The 22,467-nt window shown below is 46.5% G+C and overlaps 1 protein-coding gene across 1 annotated transcript in view; it reads left to right on the top strand.

The window, feature by feature from the left end:
- The window catches only part of usp47 (ubiquitin specific peptidase 47), a 199,777-nt gene that overhangs the window by 48,909 nt on the left and 128,401 nt on the right, over positions 1 to 22,467 (top strand). The window lies entirely within an intron of this gene.

The following is a 22,467-nucleotide window of genomic DNA, read 5'->3' as shown; positions in this document are numbered from 1 at the left end:
TTACTCATCTCCAGGTCTTCATCTCTAGATGGTTAAAGTGGTTGGAACAAAATCTTCCTGTTTGGATTTGTTGTCATTCACTGTATCCATACAGCTAAGGGTTTTTTGACACATGATGAGTTTCTAACTTCTGAATGATCACTTGGAATTGAATTTGGGGAAGGTGGTTGGTTGCTAATGACAACAACATCTTGCATTTATATAGCGACTTTAACGTAGTAAAACATCCCAAGGCGCTTCATGGGAGTGATTATCAAACAAAATATGACACCGAGCCACATGAAATATTAGGACAGGTGGAGTTAGGTTTTAAGGCGTGTCTAACATCACTGTTTCTCGGATTTCAGATTTTTCTTCGTTAGCTGTATAGATTTTAACAGAATCTTGATCTGTTTCTGATTAGTGAGTCGTTCCGATGAGGGACTTTAGGCAGGGGTGTCTAGACCTTGTAGCTCTGTGATGCACACCATGCAGCCTCGCGGACCATATATTAAGTTTAAATCCGTGTTCTCACTTTTGCATACATCTCTAGCTGTGGATGCTAATTTATTTAGGACTTTTCCCCCAATGTGAAGATGGCCCTTTCCAAATCTCCAGCCCATGAAATTTAAACCAAACAAACCAGAGAGTTATAATTGCGACTCAAACCTCGTTACCTTATTGAATCTCATTGAAATGTATAAAATTCTTAAGGGGCTTGACAGGGTAGATGCCTGCCTGTTTCCCTTGGCTGGGGAGTCTAGAACTAGGGGTCACAGTCTCAGGAGAAGGAGCGGCCATTTGACAACTGAGATGAGGAGGAATTTCTTCACTCAAAGGGTTGTGAATCTTTGGAATTCTCTACCCCAAAGGGCTGTGGATGCTCAGTCATGGAGTATATTCAAGACTGTGAGAGAGAGATTTTTGGATAATAAAGGAATCAAGGTATATGGAGATCGGGCGGGAAAGTGGAGATGAGGTCAAAGATCAGCCATGATCTCATTAAATGGCGGAGCAGGCTCGATAGTCCGAATGGCTGACTCCTGCTCCTAATTCCTATGTTCTTATGTACCTAAACCTTGTGGGCTGCATATAGTGACAGACAGGCTGTGTTTTTGTACAAAATGATTGATCTGGGGAGAGGAAGTGATTCCTGTGATGTTTGAGAATATTGAGATGAAGGTTAAACCTAAAGTGAGGAAGTGAAACCTACCAGTTTCTATAACAACGATGCTTTCAGTTACTACAGTAGGGAAGACCAAAACTAGGGGCCATCAATATAAGATAGTTACTAATAAATCCAATGGGGAATTCAGGAGAAACTTCTTTACCCAGAGAGTGGTGAGAATGTGGAACTTGCTACCACAGGGAGTGGTTGAGGCGAAGAGCACAGATGCATTTAAGGGGAAGCTGGATAAACACATGAGGGAGAAAGGAATAGAAGGATATGTTGATAGGGTGAGATGAAGAGGGGTGGGAGGAGGCTGGTGTGGAGCGGAAACACCGGCACGGAGCAGATGGGCCGAATGGACTGTTTGTGTTGTAGATTCAATGTAAAATAAAAGTAAAATGCGCAGCCCACAGTGAAGTCCCTGGATGGGCCACCTGTAAAATGATTCCATAAAATATGAGCTTTATGTGCCTAAACTGAATAAGTAGTGGATTTCTGATATGATTTGGGAACCCTGAGGTTTTAGCTTGTGTTTTCCATCAATATAAGAGTAAGGAAAGTTACCGATACTGTTAGTCTGCTGTTCATTTAATGAGCTAATAATATAATGGAGGTACATAAAATGTTCTGAAAGCTGGTTAATCTTTAGGCTTTTCTTCGGGTGAACTTCTGTGCTGGTCAAGGTGACGAAAATTGATGTTGGTAAATGGAACACCTTTTTGGGGCACTGCGTTAGTAACTGAGCTCACAGGATTCAATGCACAGTGAGGTGCCCCAACAATGAATGTGCTTTGGCCCCCATCCTCGGAAGTGCATCTGTAGCATTTCATCCCGTGGCTCCTTTTAGATGAGATTACCCATTGGGAGCAGTTTATGCTATGGCCCCGCACTCGGTGGGGACTGGGTTTGAAGCTTGTTTCATAGATTACATAGAATATACAGCGCAGAAACCAGCTAGTCTGTGCTGGTGTTTATGCTCCACACGAGTCTCCACCTATTCCATCCGCCTCATCTCAGCCTTTCAGCATATCTTTCTATTCCCTTTTCTCATGTACTCGGATGCTTTCAAAAGAAAACTAGATAAGCTATTCGCCTCGACCACTCCCTGTGGTAGCGAGTTCCACATTCTAAACACTCTCTGAGTAAAGACATTTCTCCTCATTTCCCTGTTGGATTTATTAGTAACTATCTTGTATTTATGGCCCCATGTTTTGGATTCTGCCACAAGTGGAAACATTCCCTCCACATCTACCCAGTCCAACCCATTCATAATTTTAAAGACCTCTATCGGGTCACCTCATGCGAGAGTCTTGCAGCCAACAAAAGGAAGTTGCATCCCATCAATCTGGGCTAGATTTAGATCCAAGTCCCAGGTGGTGAAAGGATAGCAAAATACTGCAGATGCTGGAAATCCGAAATAACAACAGAAAATGCTGGATAAACTCAGCAGGTCAGGCAACATGTGGTGTACCTGGACTTCCAAAAGGCCTTCGATAAGGTCCCACATAAAAGATTAGCATGGAAAATTGAGGCTCATGGGATAAAGGGGAAAGTTTTGGCGTGGATAGGGAACTGGCTGTCAGATAGAAAACAGAGAGTTGGAATAAACGGCTCATTTTCTGAATGGCAGGCAGTAACAAGTGGGGTACCACAGGGATCTGTCCTGGGCCCCCAGCTGTTCACAATTTACATTAATGACCTGGGTCAGGGAGTCGGATGCAGCATTTCCAAATTTGCAGACGACACTAAACTAGGAGGGGGGGTGGGCTCAGAGGAAGAGACCAGGAAGCTCCAGAGCGATTTGGACAGACTGGGCGATTGGGCGGATAAATGGCAGATGCACTATAATGTGGACAAGTGCGAAGTTATCCACCTTGGGTGCAGGAACGGGAGGGCAAATTATTATTTAAATGGCAATAGATTGGGAGAGGGGGAAGTACAGAGAGACCTGGGTGTTCTTGTACACCAGTCACTGAAGGCGAGCATGCAGGTGCAACAGGCGGTCAAGAAGGCAAACGGTATGCTGGCCTTCATAGCAAAAGGGTTAGAATACAGGAACAGGGATACCTTGCTGCAGCTGTACAGGGCACTGGTGAGACCACACCTCGAGTACTGTGTACAGTTTTGGTCGCCTCATCTGAGGAAGGATGTTCTTGCCATGGAGGGGGTGCAGCGGCGATTCACCAGGCTGATACCAGGAATGGCGGGAATGACCTATGAGGAGAGACTATGTAGTTTAGGGATGTACACACTGGAGTTTAGAAGATTGAGAGGGGACCTCATAGAAGTGTATAAAATTCTGACAGGTCTAGACAGACTGGATGCAGAAGGAATGTTTCCCTTGGCGGGTGAGAACAGAACTAGAGGACATAATTTAAGGATAAGGGCTAAACCATTTAGGACAGAGATGAGGGGGAATTTCTTCACTCAGAGAGTGGTGAACCTGTGGAACTCATTGCCACAGAGGGCAGTGTACGCCAGCTCATTAAATATATTTAAGAGGGAATTAGATATATTTCTACGGGCAAAAGGGGTTAAGGGTTACGGAGAGAAGGCGGGGACGGGATACTGAATTAAAGGATCAGCCATGATCTCATCGAATGGCGGAGCAGGCACGAAGGGCCGAATGGCCTACTCCTGCTCCTATCTTCTATGTATCTATGTAACATCCGTGGAGAGAAATTTGAGTTGACGTTTCGGGTCGAAACCCTTTTTCAAAACTGGAAAGAAAAGAAAATAGATCGAAGGCAGGGCTGCGATCGAACAAAAGAAGTAAAAGAGACAATAAAAGGTATTCGAAACCAGACGAGATGGTAATAGGTCGGTGGAGACAAAAGACAGCTGAGATTAGGTGTGAAGTGTACTGGCAGGTAAGAGACAGCTGCCAGGTGGGAGAGAGAAACAAAAGGAAAGGAGGGGGGGTGGAAAGGAAGACCCAAAACAAAGGGGTGGAAAAAATTATAAGTAAAAAAGTAATAGGGGCCGAGGTTATGATCTGAAATTGTTGAACTCGATATTGAGTCCGGAAGGCTGCAGAGTGCCTAATCGGAAGATGAGGTGCTGTTCCTCGAGTTTACGTTGAGCTTCCGTGGAACAGTACAAGAGGCCAAGGACAGTGAGGTCCGAGTGGGAATGGAGCGGTGAATTAAAATGGCAGGCGACCGGAAGCTCGGGGTCACCCTTACGGACTGAACGGAGGTGTTCCGCAAAGCGGTCACCCAGTCTGCATTTGGTCTCCCCAATGTAGAGGAGACCGCATCGTGAGCAGTGTATACAGTATACTAGATTGCAAGAAGTACAAGTAAATCGCTGTTTCACCTGGAAGGGGTGTTTGGGGCCTTGGACAGTGGGAAGGGGTGAGGTATAGGGGCATGTGTTGCATCTCCTGCGCTTGCACGGGAAGGTGCAAGGGGAAGGGCTGTTTGGGGTGATAGAGGAGTGGACTAGGGTGTCTCGGAGGGAGCGGTCCCTACGGAATGCTGAAAGGGGAGGGGAGGGGAAGATACGTTTGGTGGTGGGATCACGCTGGAGGTAGCGGAAATGGCGGAGGATGATCCGTTGAATGTGGAGGCTGGCGGGGTGAAAGGTGAGGACAAGGAGAACCCTATCGTGGTTCCGGGAGGGAGGGGCAGGGGTGAGGGCAGAAGTGCGGGAGATAGAATGGACACGGTCGAGGGCCGTGTCAACCACGGTAGAGGGGAATCCTCGGTTGCGGAAAAAGGAAGACATGTCGGAAGCACTGGTGTGGAAGGTGGCATCGTCGGAGCAGATACGGCGGAGACGGAGAAACTGGGAGAATGGAATAGGGTCCTTACAGGAGGCGGGGTGGGAGGAAGTGTAGTCCTTGGCCTCTTGTATTGTTCCACGGAAGCTCAACGTAAACTCGAGGAACAGCACCTCCTCTTCCGATTAGGCACTTTGCAGCCTTCCGGACTCAATATCGAGTTCAACAATTTCAGATCATAACCTCGGCCCCTATTACTTTTTTACTTATAATTTTTTCCACCCCTTTGTTTTGGGTCTTCCTTTCCACCCCCCACCCTCCCCTTTCCTTTTGTTTCTCTCTCCCACCTGGCAGCTGTCTCTTACCTGCCAGTACACTTCACACCTAATCTCAGCTGCCTTTTGTCTCCACCGACCTATTACCATCTCGTCTGGTTTCGAATACCTTTTATTGTCTCTTTTACTTCTTTTGTTCGATCGCAGCCCTGCCTTCAATCTATTTTCTTTTCTTTCCAGTTTTGAAAAAGGGTTTTGACCCGAAACGTCAACTCAAATTTCTCTCCACGGATGTTGCCTGACCTGCTGAGTTTATCCAGCATTTTCTGGTGAAAGGATAGTTTGCTAACTATATCGTGAAGCCCCCTTTAATATTTTCAGTTTTAGCATAGTTATGATTCTGTGAAGGCCATAATGTGCATGAGCAGCTGTTTCAACCCAAAACCATTTCCCCCCTCCAATCAATTGAGGACCGCATAAAAACATGTTTAATAGTAAATGCATAATCTCTATGTTGGTTGAGGTACATTAATTGTTTTGATGCCGGCTGGCCTGTAATTTCTGTTCCAGCTCACTACAGTTTCAGTTTGCGACAAATCCATGGCCTTCATAAATGGATATTCTGCCCTTCAGAATGGTGCCAAGTGTGACTCTGCTGCAAAAGAAAGGTTAGGTAGTGTTCAAAATTGGTTCACGCAGGATGTACTTTGGTTTTCTCTCAAAGTATTTTAAGAGTCACAGCAGGAGTACCACTTGTACAAAGCATGTGTACAAGGAAAAGCCTTGGAGGAAGAATACAAAAGGTTGAGAAGACGTGCACAGTTAGGCATTACTTTTTTAAATTTGTTTATGGGGCACTTGCAAGGCTGCATTTACTGCCACTCCTAGTTGAGAAGGTGGCGGGTGGGCCTACTCTCTCTGAAATGTTACAGTGCCTGTACTGAGGGTGTTCCCACAGTGGTGTTAGGTAGAGAATATCAGGATTTTCACCCCATGACAATGAAGGAAAGGAAATGGGTGCGTGTCTTGCAGATGATGGTGTTCCCATGTTATTTCTGCTCTAATTGTTCTCGGGTGGTAGAGGTCACGGGGCTGGGAGTTGTTGTCGAAGTAAGCTTGGTGAATTCCTGCAGATAGTAAGTTCTGCGGCCAGGTGCCATGGTGGTGAGAGGGTCGGATGCTGAGTCCAGTGGCAGGGCGCTGATTATGCGGACTGGGACAAAATGGCTCCAAACTCCCCTTGCCTCGACTTTTTAATCATCATCCCTTCCCCCCTCCTCCAACCATCACAGCCACACCCATGTATAAAAAAGGTGCAGAAAGGATTTATGAGAATGATTCCAGGGATGAGGGATTTCAGTTACATGGATAGACTGGAGAAGCTGGGGTTGCTCTCAGAGCAGGGAAGATTGAGAGGAGATTTGATAGAGGTGTTCAAAATCATGAGGGGTCTGGACAGAGTAGACAGAGAGAAACTGTTCCCATTGGCGGAAGGGTCGAGAACCAGAGGACACAGATTTAAGGTGATTGGCAGAAGAACCAAAGGCGACATGAGGAAAAACTTTTTACACAGCGAGTGGTTAGGATCTGGAATGCACTGCCTGAGAGGGTGGTGGAGGCAGATTCAATCGTGGCTTTCAAAGGGAATTGGATAAGTACCTGAAGGAATTTTTTTTTTTGCAGGGCTCCGGGGAAAGGGCGGGGGAGTGGGACTGGCTGAAGTGCTCTTCCAGAGAGCCGGCACGGGCTCGATGGGCTGAATGGCCTCCTTCTGTGCTGTAACCATTCTATGATTCTAAAACAGTGGATTATAATATTGGTGCAGCAAAGTCATCTTTTCATATTTGTTTTTGTAGCTTCTTCTATTGTGAAATAATGGCGTGTTCACAGGGAAACCAAATAGGATTTTACCTCTTCCTTCCTTCTTTGCTTTCTGCCCCCCTCCCCCAAAATCAGGTTGTGTTCTTCCATCCACATATTTTTAATCTACTTTCATTCAGAAAAGTCCTTCAATGTCGGTAATTTTTCAGCCTGTGGATGAGCTCTGACAATTATGCTAGCGAAAACACGAGTGATCTTGTGGTTTCAAAGCCCCTGCACAGCTGTCTTTTAGTGGATGATGAATTTGCAACCTTCAAATTGTACCACAGGTTTAGGGGTGGTCCAGAAAGTAGTGACTTTTAATATTGATGCTATAGTATTAACCTAAACTACATTCCAACCATTCGAGATCTTGCTGTCACTGTTGCTGCAGCTGCCATTCCTGTCCCCTCTTTGCATGGTGAGAGAAAGACTTTAAAAAAAAAAGAAAAAAGTTTCATCTGGTGGAACAGCATTTAGAATCATGGAATTCGGCCCATCGTGCCTGTGCCGGCTCTTTGAAAGAGCTCTCCAATTAGTCCCACTCCCCCCTGCTCGTTCCCCACAACCCTGCATATTTTTTTTCTCAAAGTATTTATTCAATTCCCTTTTGAAAGTTACTATTGAATCTGCTTCCACCACTCTTAAGGCAGTGCGTTCCAGATCACAACAACTCACTGCATAAGAAAATGTTTCCTCATGTCCTTATTTGGTGCAACCGTAGCCCTGAGCAAGTTGGCTGTGGATCTGATGTTCTCGAAGTGGAGTTGCTCGCAGATGAGCTACTTTGGTACCTTGCAGAGAACAGCGATTAGAGCTTGGGATCCAGACTCTGGACTCGAAGGCTTAAACATCCAGCAACCTTTGTTTTAAACTCTTGCCTTGGCCGCCTTTCGAAAGACAGCGACTCATGCTGGGGCACTTTTCCAAGAGCAGCAATGTACTGTAGTAGCCATCCAATACCAAGTCCAAGTGGCCACGCTGTCCGATCATTGAGCTATTCAGTTGCGAGAGCCGTCGCAAGCAAGCTAATTCTGTCCTCCCCTAGTTCTCGACATCTATATCCAGCAGGGATCAACAAATAATGAGCTGTAATAAGAGCCCTGGTATTTCTCGTCCCTTCCTCCCCGCCCTTACTCAGACCGACCACGGCTAATGAGGGGAATTGGAGTGCCCCATTATTTAGGGCACCTTATTTCCTCACGTGGCCTTGCCTGCCCGAAGGTCAGTGCACTCTAGTCAGCTGATTTGTGATGACATCTTCATGGAAACCTTAAATTACTGATGTGATCACGGAGAGTTAGCTACAATTTAATCTCCATTCTGTCCCAGGGAAGTGACACACGTATGCAATAGATTTATTTATATACCAGAAATTGGATACATACAAACTTCTGATAACAAGTGCATCAATAATGCAGAGATTGCAAAGGCAGAAACATTTAATCTTGCAGCTTTATTTGTATTGAAATAAATAGAAGGAAAATAAACCTTGCACTTATATAGTACCTTAAACCTGCCGCCCTGCCATTCAGTTAGATCCTGGCTGATCTGTACCTCAACTCCGGTTACCTGCCTTTGCTTCATATACCCTTACCTAGCAATCTATCGAGCTCTGTCTTGAAAGCTCCAATTATCGCAGCATCCAGAGCCTTTTTGGGGGGGGGGGGGGTTTCCCGATTTCTACCACCCTTTGTGTAGAAAGTGCCTCCTGATTTACCTCCTAAATGGCCCAGCTCCAATTTTAGGATTTTAAGAACTCCTCTGCTCTCTTTGGAATAGTGCCCTGGGATCTTTTATAAGAACATAAGAAATAGGAGCAGGAGTAGGCCAATCGGCCCCTCGAGCCTGCTCCGCCATTCAATAAGATCATGGCTGATCTGATCCTAACCGCCAATCCACTATCACAGAACCATCTCCTGAATCTAACAGAATTAGACACACGAAATAGGAGCAGGGTCAGGCTACACGGCCCCTGGGCCCGCTCCGCTACCCACAGGGCCATGACCGATCCGAACCTAGACTCATGTCCAAATTCCTGCCCGCTCCCCGTAACCCTTAATTCCCTTTACTTCTAGGAAACCGTCTATTTCTGTTTTAAATTTATGTAATGATGTAGCTTCTACAGCTTTTTGGGGCAGCATATTCCATGGACCTACCACCCTCTGAGTGAAGTAGCTCCTCCTCCTCTCAGTTTTGAAAGAGCAGCCCCTTATTCTAAGACTATGCCCCCTAGTTCTAGTTTCACCCATCATCAGGAACATCTTCCCTGCATCCACCCGATCCAACCCCTTCCGCCTGAGAGGGCAGACGGGGCCTCGGTTTAACGTCTCATCTGAAAGACGGCACCTCCAACAGTGCAGCACCTCCTCTGTACTGGCATTGGAGTGTCGGCCTTGATTGGAGTGGGGCTTTTCTGACTCGGAGGCAAGAGTGCTATCACTGAGCTGTGGCTGACGCCTCATACACTGCATGTGTTCAACTGCAAGCAAAGTTGCAGCTTATTTCCTTGTTTCACAAATAACAGTTTAGCTACGGTGAGCAAACACCGATACTGAAATAGCAAAGGTTTATATTTTGATTGGCAGTATGCAAATGAAATTAAATTCTATTGGCTTGTGAGACAGGAAGTGGCCAGAACAACAATCCATGGTATGAAACAAGGAAGTTAAATACTGGGGCTTTAGTTTTCTTAAGGTGAACCAGTCTGGCAGCTGCTTCAACTTTCTGTTTATGATTTCCTACAAACTTCGAGTATCACTTCCTTTAACAGTGCTGCCGAAAAGAAAATGGACGTTTATTAGGTCTCATGAACGTTAAATCCAAAAGCTGTTTGGTGGCGTTACTGCACCATTTCTTCATTATATTGCTGCTGAAAATTGCTCCTGATGCCGTCCAACTGTGGAGACTCTGTTGTGACCTTCAACGCTGATCCAGGCCTTCTCTATCGTACGAAAGGCGTGTAGGTCATAGTTTCTCTTGCATCGGCAGTGTGGGAATCCATAAGGAAGCTCACTGTGTGGACTACTGATGTTCAAGATCTTTGGGGATGTTTTAATGTCATTCAGGGTCAAAGGAAAGAAGGGTCGCGCACTGGAATCTCTGGTAAGTCTGGGGGTCGGGGCAAGTGAAGGACAAGGGCCTGAATTGGTCCAATGAACTCCAGTGTATTGCTTTGTATCCCACATTTTGCCAATTTGTTTTCGGTTGGTACCATTTGGACGAAAAGGTGAATGTTGGATTCATTTCAGAAATGGTCACTCATGGCCTGTTGGAAATTTCTAGACCTGTTCAACTGCAAGACATCCAAACTGCTGTGTTTGTAAACAGTTTAGATTCCCTGCAGGTCTAGTTAGGATTCGGAAAGCTTAATTGAGACTGAATGTGAGTTGGAGAATTTCATCAGATCTGAACTGGATCATTTTTCCTTTCTCCTACTGGAAATGCTACTGTACAGGGAATGTAACATGGTGTGTGATATCCACTGATGGTAGGCAAGAACAATGAAACCTTCACCATGATCTTAACGTGGAACTCTTCCCTTTACACCCCCCCGGAATTAGTTGGTAGGTCACACACATGAAGGGAAGGTGCATACAGAGGACTTGAGGTTATATTTTGATAGACTTCTTTGCATCGCTCAGTAATAACTGACTCATGACCCCTCAGTATTATTCTAATCGGTTGCAGCCTACCAGATCCATGCCCATCTTTCCCACACCTGGTTTGAATACCTTCAGTAGGGTTTTCACTCCTCCTCTTGCAGGACTGAAATGGCCTTAACCAAAGTCACAAACAATATTCTCTGACTTATAACCATGGTGCATTATCGCTTCTCACCCTCCAGTGCCTCCCTTCTGATGTCTAGCTCGGCGGGACGGCCCTCGCTTAGTTCCACTCTTGCCTGTCCAACTGTAGCCAGCGCATCTCTAGCGATGGCTTCTCTTCCCATCCTACACCATCGCCTCCAGAATTCCTCCAAGGACCCACCCTTGGCCCCCCTTCCTCTTCCTCATCTACATGCCTACAGACAAGGGATCAGCTTCCACATGTACAGGAGCGGCACCAAGCTCATTCTCTCTCCACTGCATCTATGCTGTCAGCTGGCTTGTCCACCATCCAATCCTCCCTCCACTGTTCACCCCACAGTTGGCAGCTGTACCATCAGTCACCTAGGCCCTACGCTCTTGAAATCCCTCCCTAAATCGGGCTGCCTTTCCAGCTCCCTCTTCCTGTGAGACCTTCCTTAAAACAAGTTTTGCTTGCTCCTCATTAACTCTCTCTTGACTCAACATCCATTTCTTCCCCCTTATGCCCTGTAAAGCACCTTGGGGTGTTTCTGTATGTTACAGGCACTATATAAATATAAGTCATGACTGCGTATGAGCTGAAATCATTGTTGGCCCAAGGAGTACGTAAACCTTGTATCATATAAATAATCTGGGATTTGGTCCAAATGCATGACTTGCAAATGAACTGTATACACGCACTTTGTGGTTTCTATAAGTAATGGTTTGTGTATTGCAGCATCTACATTACTAGAGCACTGCTGAGCATCTTGACATTGCTGACAGGTTACATATATTTGTTGGAACAATGAACTTGCGTCAGTTGGCTGGTTTTGTTGATCTCTATGCTTCATCCAGTGGACATTCCATTTAAGTAGTGTGAAAAGGAACCATGTCATAGAATCACACAGCACAGGAGGAGGCCATTTGGCCCATCGTGCCTGTGCCGGCTCTTTGAAAGAGCTCTCCGATTAGTCCCACTCCCCCCTGCTCTTTCCCCACAGCCCAACAATTTTCTCCTTTTTAAATATTTATCCAATTCTCTTTTGAAAGTTACTGTTGAATTTGCCATTCAGGCAGCGCATCCCAGATCCTCCTCATTCGCTGTGTTTAATGTCCTCCTCTCCCCCTCTGGTTCTTTTGCCAATTATCTTCAATCTGTGTCCTCTGGTTACCGACCCTCCTGCCACTGGAAACAGTTTCTCCTTATTTACTCTATCAACACCCCTCATGATTTTGAACACCTCTATTAAGTCTCCCCTTAATTGCTGCTGCTCTAAGGCGAACAATCCCAACTTCCCCAGACTCTTTGGAAATTTCAAAGCTGAGATTGATTTTTGTTAGGCAAGGGTATTCAGGGTTACAGAACCGAGTCGGGGAGATAGCAAGGTTCCTGTATGCTTTTTCAACAGCCTTAACGACTGGTCCCACCACCTTCAAAAGAGTCATGCAGGTTGAAAACATTGTTAATGACAACTTTTAAGATGTAAAAGATTAATGTAATGCTTACGTTTCATTAATTGTCATGAGCGTGCGCATGGAAAGAATGATTAGGACATTTTGATCAACCAACTTTTTCTTCACCACTTCGTTCCATTCAGTAACTCCCTGAAAGAAAGACTCGCATTTCTCCAGCGCCTTTCACAACCTCAGGACGTCCCAACGCGCTTTACAGCCAATGAAATACTTTTGAAGTGTAGTCGCTGTTGTAATGTAGGAAACGCGGCAGCCAAAATGCGCACAGCAAGATCCCACGAACAGCAACGTGACAAATGACCAGATAATCTGTTTTAATGATGTTGATTGAGGGATAAATCTTGGCCAGGACGCCGGGGAGAACTCCCCCCTGCTCCTCTTCGAATAGTGGCCGTGGGATCTTTTACGTCCACCCGAGAGAGCAGACGGGGCCTCGGTTTAACACCTCGTCCGAAAGATGGCACCTCCGACTGTGCAGCGCTCCCTCAGCACTGCACTGGGAGTGTCGGTCTGGATTTTTGTGCTCAAGTCTCCTGAACCCACAACTTTCTGACTCGGACTAGAGTGCTACCCACTGAGCCACGGCTGACACCTGGGTTAATTATATCTTGTCTGCAAATTTTGCTTAGTTTAGAAAATGCTGGTTTGCTCCTGTGCGCCTAAGTATTGAAACTGTTGGGGATTTTAGAGCTCATCAGGATGAGGGTTGTCTATGCTGGAAAATGTAACTTCCACTTTTACATTTATAATGTTTTAGCATCTAGCACTCCCGGGTCGGGCGTTGCACGACCAGTTGATGAGTAACCCTCCCTCCACTTCACCGCAGCAATGTGCCTGACGTGACCCTAACCACAATCTCAACTTCCTATCGATTATAGTGACGGTTTCCACTTAGTGGGATGTTTCCAGATTACCCTAAACAACAACAACTTGCATTTATACAGTGCCTTTAACACAGTAAAACATCCCAAGGCGCTTCACAGGAACGATTATCAAACAAAAATTGACACCGAGTCACAGAAGGAGATATTAGGACAGGTGAGTAAAAGCTTGGCCAAAGAGGTAGGTTTTAAGGAGGGTCTGAAAAGAGGAGAGAGGGGTAGAGAAGCTAAGGGAGGGAATTCTGTGGCCTCAGCAGCTGAAGGCACAGCCACCAGTGATGGAGCGCAGAGATTTTGGAGGGTTTGTGGGGCTGGTGGAGGCTACAGAGATGGGGAGGGGCGAGGCCACGGAGGGATTTGAAAACTAGGATGAGAATTTTAAAATCGATGCGTTGCCGGACTGGGAGCCAATGTAGGGTAGCGAGCACAGGATTGATGGGTGAACGGGACTGGGTGTGAGTTAGGACACGGGGCAGTGAGCACAGGGGGTGATGGGTGAACGGGACTGGGTGTGAGTTAGGACACGGGGCAGTGAGCACAGGGGGTGATGGGTGAACGGGACTGGGTGTGAGTTAGGACACGGGGCAGTGAGCACAGGGGGTGATGGGTGAACGGGACTGGGTGTGAGTTAGGACACGGGGCAGTGAGCACAGGGGGTGATGGGTGAACGGGACTGGGTGTGAGTTAGGACACGGGGCAGTGAGCACGGGGTGATGGGTGAACGGGACTGGGTGTGAGTTAGGACACGGGGCAGTGAGCACAGGGGGTGATGGGTGAACGGGACTGGGTGTGAGTTAGGACACGGGGCAGTGAGCACGGGGTGATGGGTGAACGGGACTGGGTGAGAGTTAGGACACGGGGCAGTGAGCACGGGGTGATGGGTGAACGGGACTGGGTGTGAGTTAGGACACGTGGCAGTGAGCACAGGGGGTGATGGGTGAACGGGACTGGGTGTGAGTTAGGACACAGGGCAGTGAGCACAGGGGGTGATGGGTGAACGGGACTGGGTGTGAGTTAGGACACGGGGCAGTGAGCACAGGGGTGATGGGTGAACGGGACTGGGTGCGAGTTAGGACACGGGGCAGTGAGCACAGGGGGTGATGGGTGAACAGGACTGGGTGTGAGTTAGGACACGGGGCAGTGAGCACGCGGTGATGGGTGAACGGGACTGGGTGTGAGTTAGGACACGGGGCAGTGAGCACGGGGTGATGGGTGAACGGGACTGGGTGAGAGTTAGGACACGGGGCAGTGAGCACGGGGTGATGGGTGAACGGGACTGGGTGTGAGTTAGGACACGGGGCAGTGAGCACGGGGTGATGGGTGAACGGGACTGGGTGTGAGTTAGGACACGGGGCAGTGAGCACAGGGGGCGATGGGTGAACGGGACTGGGTGTGAGTTAGGACACGGGGCAGTGAGCACGGGGGCGATGGGTGAACGGGACTGGGTGTGAGTTAGGACACGGGGCAGTGAGCACAGGGGGCGATGGGTGAACGGGACTGGGTGTGAGTTAGGACACGGGGCAGTGAGCACGGGGTGATGGGTGAACGGGACTGGGTGTGAGTTAGGACACGGGGCAGTGAGCACAGGGGGTGATGGGTGAACGGGACTGGGTGTGAGTTAGGACACGGGGCAGTGAGCACGGGGGCGATGGGTGAACGGGACTGGGTGTGAGTTAGGACACAGGGCAGTGAGCACGGGGGCGATGGGTGAACGGGACTGGGTGTGAGTTAGGACACGGGGCAGTGAGCACAGGGGGTGATGGGTGAACGGGACTGGGTGTGAGTTAGGACACGGGCAGCCGAGTTTTGGATGACCTCAGTTTTACGTAGGGTGGAATGTAGGAGGCTGTCCAGGAGTGCGTTGGAATAGTCAAGTCTAGAGGTAACAAAGGGATGGATGAGGGTTTCGGCAGCGGATGAGCTGAGGCAAGGGCGGAGACGGGCGATGTTACGGAGGTGGAAGTAGGCGGTCTTTGTTATGCTGCGGATATGTAGTCAGAATCTAATTTCAGGGTCAACTATGACACCAAAGTTGCGACCAGTGTGGTTCAGCCTCTGATAGATGTTGGGGAGAGGGATGGAGTCAGTGGCTAGGGAACGGAGTTTGTGGCGGGGATCGAAAACAGTGGCTTCGGTCTTCCCAATATTTAATTGGAGAAACAAAGGCATGGCTGAGGATTTCGGCAGCCGTACAGCAATAACCTATTATGCTGCGTGGGTCCGGACAAAAGACTAGCCGGTGCTGGACTCGAACTCTGCTCGCTCAGGTTAAAGGTTGGTTTGCTTGCTCACCGCGCCACACAGATTTCATTTCGAGAGAAGGGGAGTCTACCGTGGAGCTGTTGGACAATTGGTTAGTTGAATAAACCCTCCCCCATCTCCAGCTTTTTAAAAACACTCTCCAAACTCATCTTTTTGGTCCAAGGTTTTGGTCACCTCTCCTAACCTTTCCAACTCTTGCGCTTTATTCGTCTTTCTGTCCACCGCTGACAGGGCGTGCGATTACCGTGTAATGAGTTTATGGCAGCTGTATAAATTATAAATACGACGCCAAACTTTCCAATGGAAATATCAAAAGGAGGACAGAATGTAGGACTTTAAATTGTGTCGTTGCACCCCTGTCCAAGCATCCCGCCCTGTAACCGTGCTTCACCTGAAGAATACATTTGATCCTGACGACTCATGTGCGGTGACATGGGAAATCCACTAGTGTAAAGTGGGTAAGTTCTATCTAATTGGCGCAGTTGAAGATGTGAAGAATAATGGGAGCCACCAGTGGCGAGTTCCACATTCTAACCACCTGAGGAAAGTAATGATTTCCCAGTTCCCTGTTGGATCTATTCGTAACTACCTTGGATTTATGACCCCTAGTTTTGGATTCTCTCCACATGAAACCTATATTCCACTTAGCAGTGTTGCTAATTCGTGCCACAGGGAACTGCAGAATAACACATGGCTCTGGTGTATATACAAAGTACGCACTTTGACGCAAAGTCAAGCTCCATAAGTTGTAAAAATGCCTCGTCATGCCAGTGTGAGATCGACTAAAAGTGAGTTTGTGTTTGAAAATGATTGTTGTAATGAGATATTAAGTTGAGGATCCTGTGAGGAGTCGGGAACGCTGGGGTAGTAGACGTGATTTGGTTCTGTTCCTAGGGTTGGGGTGGTTGTGCGTGGGCATTGCAAATCCTTTCAAGCAGCGTAGCTCGGCGCTCTTTAACCCTTTTCCGTTTTAATATTGCGAGGAGCTGAGTGGGATCAAGAGACTGGGAACCATGTGGGACTGATTTGAATGCGGTTCATCAAGGTCTTTGTTTGCTTTTTTAAAAATCGGACTTCATTTAATAAAAACTTAATAAATTGCCTGGGCTGTGCTGGGAAAATTGTGTTTTGTAGATTGTTTTTTCTTTTTTAACCAAAATGTGATTTTTGGAGGAGCAGAATTGTGTTGGCCTGAAATCTGGTCACTTTTCAGCTTGGTCGATCAGGGGTGCTTTGCAAAGCGTGGTATTTGCACAGCACTGCTGGCCTCAGGCACTGCCCCAAGTGGGGAAAAGCCACGACCAGTTCCCATTGGGCCACCCCTGTGGCTGTCGCTGTGTTTTTGGTATTCCCTATTTGATTTATTAGTGACTATCGCATATTTATGACCCCTAGTTTTGGATTCCCCCAAAATTGAAATATCTTCTCTACGTCTACCTTATCGAACCCCTTCATAACTTTAAAGACCTCTATCAGGCCACCCCTCAACTTTCTTAATGTCAGCTAGTGGCTCAGTGGGCAGCACCCTCACCTGAGTCAGAAGGCTGTGGGTTCAAGTCCCACTCCAGAGACTTGAGCACAAAAATCTAGGCTGACACTCCCAGCGCAGTGCTGAGGGAGTGCTGCACTGTCGAAGGTGCCGTCTTAAGGATGAGACGTTAAACCGAGGCTCCGTCTGCTCTCTCAGGTGGACGTAAAAGATCCCATGGCCACTATTTCGGAGAAGAGCAGGGGAGTTCTCCCCGGTGTCCTGGGGCCAATATTTATCCCACAATCAACATAACAAAAACAGATGATCTGGTCATTATCACATTGCTGTTTGTGGGAGCTTGCTGTGCGCAAATTAGCTGCCGTGTTTCCTACATTACAACAGTGACCACACTTCAAAAAGTACCTAATTGGCTGTAAAGCGCTTTGGGACGTCCGGTGGTTGTGAAAGATATAATGTGCATGTCTTTCTCTAGAAAAGAAAAAGTAAGAGAGCGCCCCAGGCTGTTCAATCTTTCCTGATGGATATAACCTCTCGGCTCTAGTATCATACTTGTAAATCTTTTTCCACCTTCTCCAATGCCTCTATATCCTATTTTGTAATATGGAGACCAGAACTGTGCACAGTTCTCTAAATGTGATCTACTTCAGTGTGCAGTTAGAATTTAGTTTAAAACTAACTTACTTTGACCAAGCTTTTTGGTTACCTGTCTTAATATTTCATCATAATCAACTTTATTGTCATTGTTAGTGCACAGATGCAGGCTCGGTGTCGAATTGTGTCTGATAATCACTCCTGTGAAGCACCTTGCAAAGTTTTTTTTACTATGTTAAAGGCGCTATATAAATACAAGATGTTGTAAATGTGCTCGGTAATTGTCGAGGGATTCTCAACTAGAAGATGCAAGATGAACCACTGAAATAGATGCTGCTTTCTCTGCACAAAGTTAGCTAAACTAAAACGTTTACTGAGGTTTTGATTTATTGGATTTAGTTTGTACGGCAATAGAATTGTATTTCTGTAGCCAGAGGTGCATTTGATAAAAGGAGATGCTTTTATTTTTTACATAAAAAGATATACGATTCAGATAAAATACATTTTATTGATGGAGGTGAGAACTCTAACCAACAAACAAGTCAGCAGGTGTCTAAGCTGTGCCGTGCCTGCTGCACCAATACATAACCGTTATCTGTTGTTAAGAATATATACCTAATCGGATAATACTGCCAAATTCACAGTGGGAGTGGGAGGATTCAAGCTGTAAGCAAAGCTGAAAGACGTTTAATGCAATGCATTGTTATTTTTAGAAAGCTTATTGAAGTAGCCTGTAGTTTGTGAAATAACAACAGAAAATGCTGGAAAAACTCAGCAGGCCAGGCAACATCAGTGGAGAGAAATTAGAGTCGACGCTTCGGGTGAACCCCCCCTCAAAACTGGAAAGGAAGTGAAATAGATGGAAGGCAGGGACTTGTGTTGTGTGTGGTTCCACTCCCATTACCAGTTAGGGATCCCATCACTGTAAGAAAGAGGTCAAGTCTTGCAGTGATGGGATCCCTAACTGGTAATGGGAGTGGAACCACACACAACACAAGTCCCTGCCTTCCATCTATTTCATTTCCTTTCCAGTTTTCAAAAAGGGTTTCGACCCGAAACGTCGACTCTAATTTCTCTCCACGGATGTTGCCTGGCCTGCTGAGTTTTTCCAGCATTTTCTGTTGTTATTTCTGATCTCCATCCGCAGTATTTTGCTATCGCTGTAGTTTTAGTGATTTGATTGGTTATTTGAACGACTTGAGAAAGACCGGACCGGACAAATGGACTGCTTTAGACCCGTGTAATGGTGTTAAGAGAATGGAAATGCTAAAGGTTGTAGCAAATTGGATGTTTGTGAATATTAAGTGTTCTTAATCCTCCAGCCCGACCTCTGGTTGAAGACCCGCTGCCATCCTGATTAACCCCTCTGTAGTACAAGCTACGTAAAAGCAAATGGGTCAGTCTGGCTGTTGCTGACGTCTGTTTGGAGTCAGGGTGATGGAACCCAGGGCGCTGGAATCTGGAAAAGTTAACAGTTTAGGAAAAGCATCTGCTAGGTATAAATGTGCAGCAAAGACTCGATTTCAATGGAAGGCAAGCGAGAGCGACTACAATTTGGTTGGATTGCTGTTTCTGCATTGTAGTTGATGGCCAGGTATTGAGAGATGCGATGGTTTCAGCCTGGAGTTTGTGCGTTGGCACTGGGTTCAGCAATGTGTAGCTTCAGTAAGAAAGTAACCTGCCAACAATACACAATTCAGTATGAAGTGGAAGTATTTACTCAAGCCGGGTTGTTTTTGGAACTGTATATATAAAGACTGCTGAGGCGGGCCTGACCTTGCCAAACTAAGTGGTCTATAACTCACGTAGCGGTTAAAGTGCACATGTTGTGAAGGTGAAAGCATCCTCCAAGAGTGAAATGGATACTGGCAAATGAGATCCACCCCAGAATCCTGTAGGATTCAAGTGGGAATTTTTAAAAAAAAATGAATAAATACAGGGGCTTTACTGGAGAACTGGAGGACGACAAATATAATTCTGATAACCAAAAAAGTGAGACCTGAATTGGGGAATTATGGTCCAGTAAACCTCCGTTCACTGAAAATGTTGGGAGTATTTCTTCGATTTCCTGATCACTTAAAGTGTATCCAAGATGGTTTTAGAATTTTTTTTATTCATTCAGGAGATGTAGGCGTCGCTGGCAAGGCCGGCATTTATTGCCCATCCATAATTACCCTCGAAGGTGCCTTGAACCGCTGCAGTCCGTGTGGTGAAGGTGCTCCCACAGTGCTGTTAGGGAGGGAGTTCCAGGATTTTGACCCAGCGACAATGAAGGAACGGCTGATATATTTCCAAGTCAGGATGGTGTGTGACTTGAAGGTGATATTATTCCCATGCGCCTGCTGCCCTTGTCCTTCTAGGTGGAAGAGGTCGTGGGTTTGGGAGGTGCTGCCGAAGAAGCCTTGGCGAGTTGCTGCAGTGCATCTTGTAGATGGTACACACTGCAGCCACGGTACGCCGGTGGTGGAGGGAGTGAATGTTTAAGGTGGTGGATGGGCTGCCATCAAGCGGGGCTGCTTTGTCCTGGATGGTGTCGAGCTTCTTGAGAATTGTCTCGCAAATCCTGTTGCGATAATTTACTCCCATGCAGGAATTATCCAGTGGATGTAACTCAGAAATTTCAGAATGCATTTGAATGCGTTCTGCATTTAAAGCTTTTTGGAAGAAAAAGCATGCTAGAATTAAAGGTAAGTGAGATTGATCACCTTGGTAATAGGAAGCAGTTGGCGCTAATTGGCAATGGCCACTGCTGTTTACCGAAAGCCTGCTCTGGGTCCCCTGATGTGCAGTTGTAGTAAGTACTCCTAGTAATGTAAAAGAGTCTTCTAATAGTGTAGAAATTGCTGATGGTAGCAAGCCTCGTTGCTAGTTGATTTAGCGTGCGGGTGATTAATAACATTCAAGAGACTAGGATAAATTAAGTGGTTGGGTCAAAGGATGGGAGATGAGCGTGGATTCATGCACAGTAATCCACATTGGAATGATAAAAACAGACACATTAATGAACGAGTATCAGCCCCGCGGGCAAAGGTGAAAGAGAGTTGGATATGATTCATTGCTCACTGAAAGTTTCTCTGCAGCTTTCAGGCTGTTACCAGCAAACTGACCAATCTAGAGCCGTCTTTTGTCTCCACTAGTCCGATCACCATCTCGTCTCGTTTTGAATACCTCTTAATGTCTCTTCTCTTTTGTTCTCTCCCAGCCCGACCTCTTAATCTGTTTCATTTCCTGTGCTTCTTTAGTCTTGACAAAGGGTTTTCACCCGAAACGTTGACTCTTTTCTCTCCACGGATGTTGCCTGGCCTGTTGAGTTTTTCCAGCATTTTCTGTTATTTTGGATTTCCAGCATTTGCAGTATTTTGCTATCGTACAAGTGTTTGAAAGTCGTTGGGTTGTAAGTTTGCGGCAGGTTATTTTAATGCTTTCCAACTTATTGATCAGACTCGGTTAGAGCACAATGTAGCTTTGCCACCCGACCTTCAAAACTATCAGCACATTGGAAAAGAGCGACAGAATATGTTCTCACTGGAGAACCGGGGAAAATGATAAAGCAAGAGAGATGTGGACAATTTAAATGTAAACTGGTTATTGAGCTTGCCTCTTGGAGCTGGAGGACAAAAATGGTGAGACTGGAGCTTAAAATAACATTTTGCCCACTGAGTTATGGATATATGAAATATACTCTGATCAAATGCTGCGTTAATTACCCAGCTCTGTCTGATGTTAAATATATACAGTACAAGCTGCCTCTATCTGTGCTGACCTGATTTATTCTGTTTGCTCGATGCCTGTTGGAAACGGGAAGCTACATTTGTCCAGTAGCTCCAATCCGTACACTGTAAGTACCGTTAGCGAGTTTGTTTTTGCAGGTAGTGGAAGAGATTGGGTCAAAAGAGACTTGCTGAGAAATTCCCAAGTAGCTGCTGCATGGTTCTCACTCCAGATCCGCACACCCAGCAACCATCCTTCTGTGGAGCTCCCTATTAAAACTGCTTTTTTGGTGGGGGTGGAACAGGTTCTGCAAAGAATTTCCAGGAAGCTGGTGTGAGATCCCTTTCAGACTGATCTTTTTGAGACCTGCGCTGTCTGCAAAAATTGGCAAAGCCAATGAAAGCAAAAAAAGACTTTACAGTCAATGAAGTGTTTCTCAGTTGGCCGTGTACTGATAGTTATTTCAAGAAGTGAGGCTCACTTGATGTTACGAGGCAAATTGTTTCAGGAACGACAGCTTGATGCTGCATGTCAGGCGACTTAACTAAAGCCTGGATGGGCCACCAAACTGAATGGAGCTTATGTTAGCGTATTTTGCAGGGACCAGTGGAAGAAATATCCCTTTCTCATCCCGTGCCTGCTGATGTGAAGTGCTTGGATGTATTTTGTTGTGGCTCGATGGATCTGCTTTCATCGCTACACTTCCAGCTCTCGGTCTGAACTGGGTAATTTCAGGTTTAGGGAGTGCCGGGCTATATTTACACACACAAGGATATGGAGAAGGCGGATATATGTGATGAATTCCTTGTATTGAATATTTATTTCTTCAAGAATACTACTACAGGTAGACTATCCTTTATCCGAAAACCTCGGGACCAGCCGTGTTTCGGTTTTCGGAAAATTTCGGAAGGTATTTTATAAGACTGGGAAATTTGTCGGGGGTGGGTCGGCGGGGGTGGGGGGTCGGCCGCGGGGGTCGGGTTCGGTGGGGGTCGGGGTTGGCGCGGGGGTCCGCGCCGGGGGTCGGGGTCGTGCGCCAATCTGGTCATGTCGTGCGCACGACTTACGCTGAACGAAAAAACCTTTGGTTTTTAGAGGGTTTCGGTTTTCGGAAGTTCGGATAAAAGGTAGTCTACCTGTAGTAGTTTTTTTCTATAAGCATTACTTGGCTGGTTTAATGTCCGAATATGAGAATCTGCAGACTATAAAAGTCTTTGTAGTGTCAGCTGTCTGATCCCAGCGTTTTAAAGAGAAACG

Source organism: Somniosus microcephalus, chromosome 15, assembly GCF_052327205.1.
Source record: "Somniosus microcephalus isolate GS21.2 chromosome 15, FLI_Smic_1.0, whole genome shotgun sequence".
NCBI lineage: Eukaryota > Metazoa > Chordata > Chondrichthyes > Squaliformes > Somniosidae > Somniosus > Somniosus microcephalus.
Note: the sequence above shows the minus strand (reverse complement) of the source record. Positions and strands in the feature narration are given on the sequence as shown.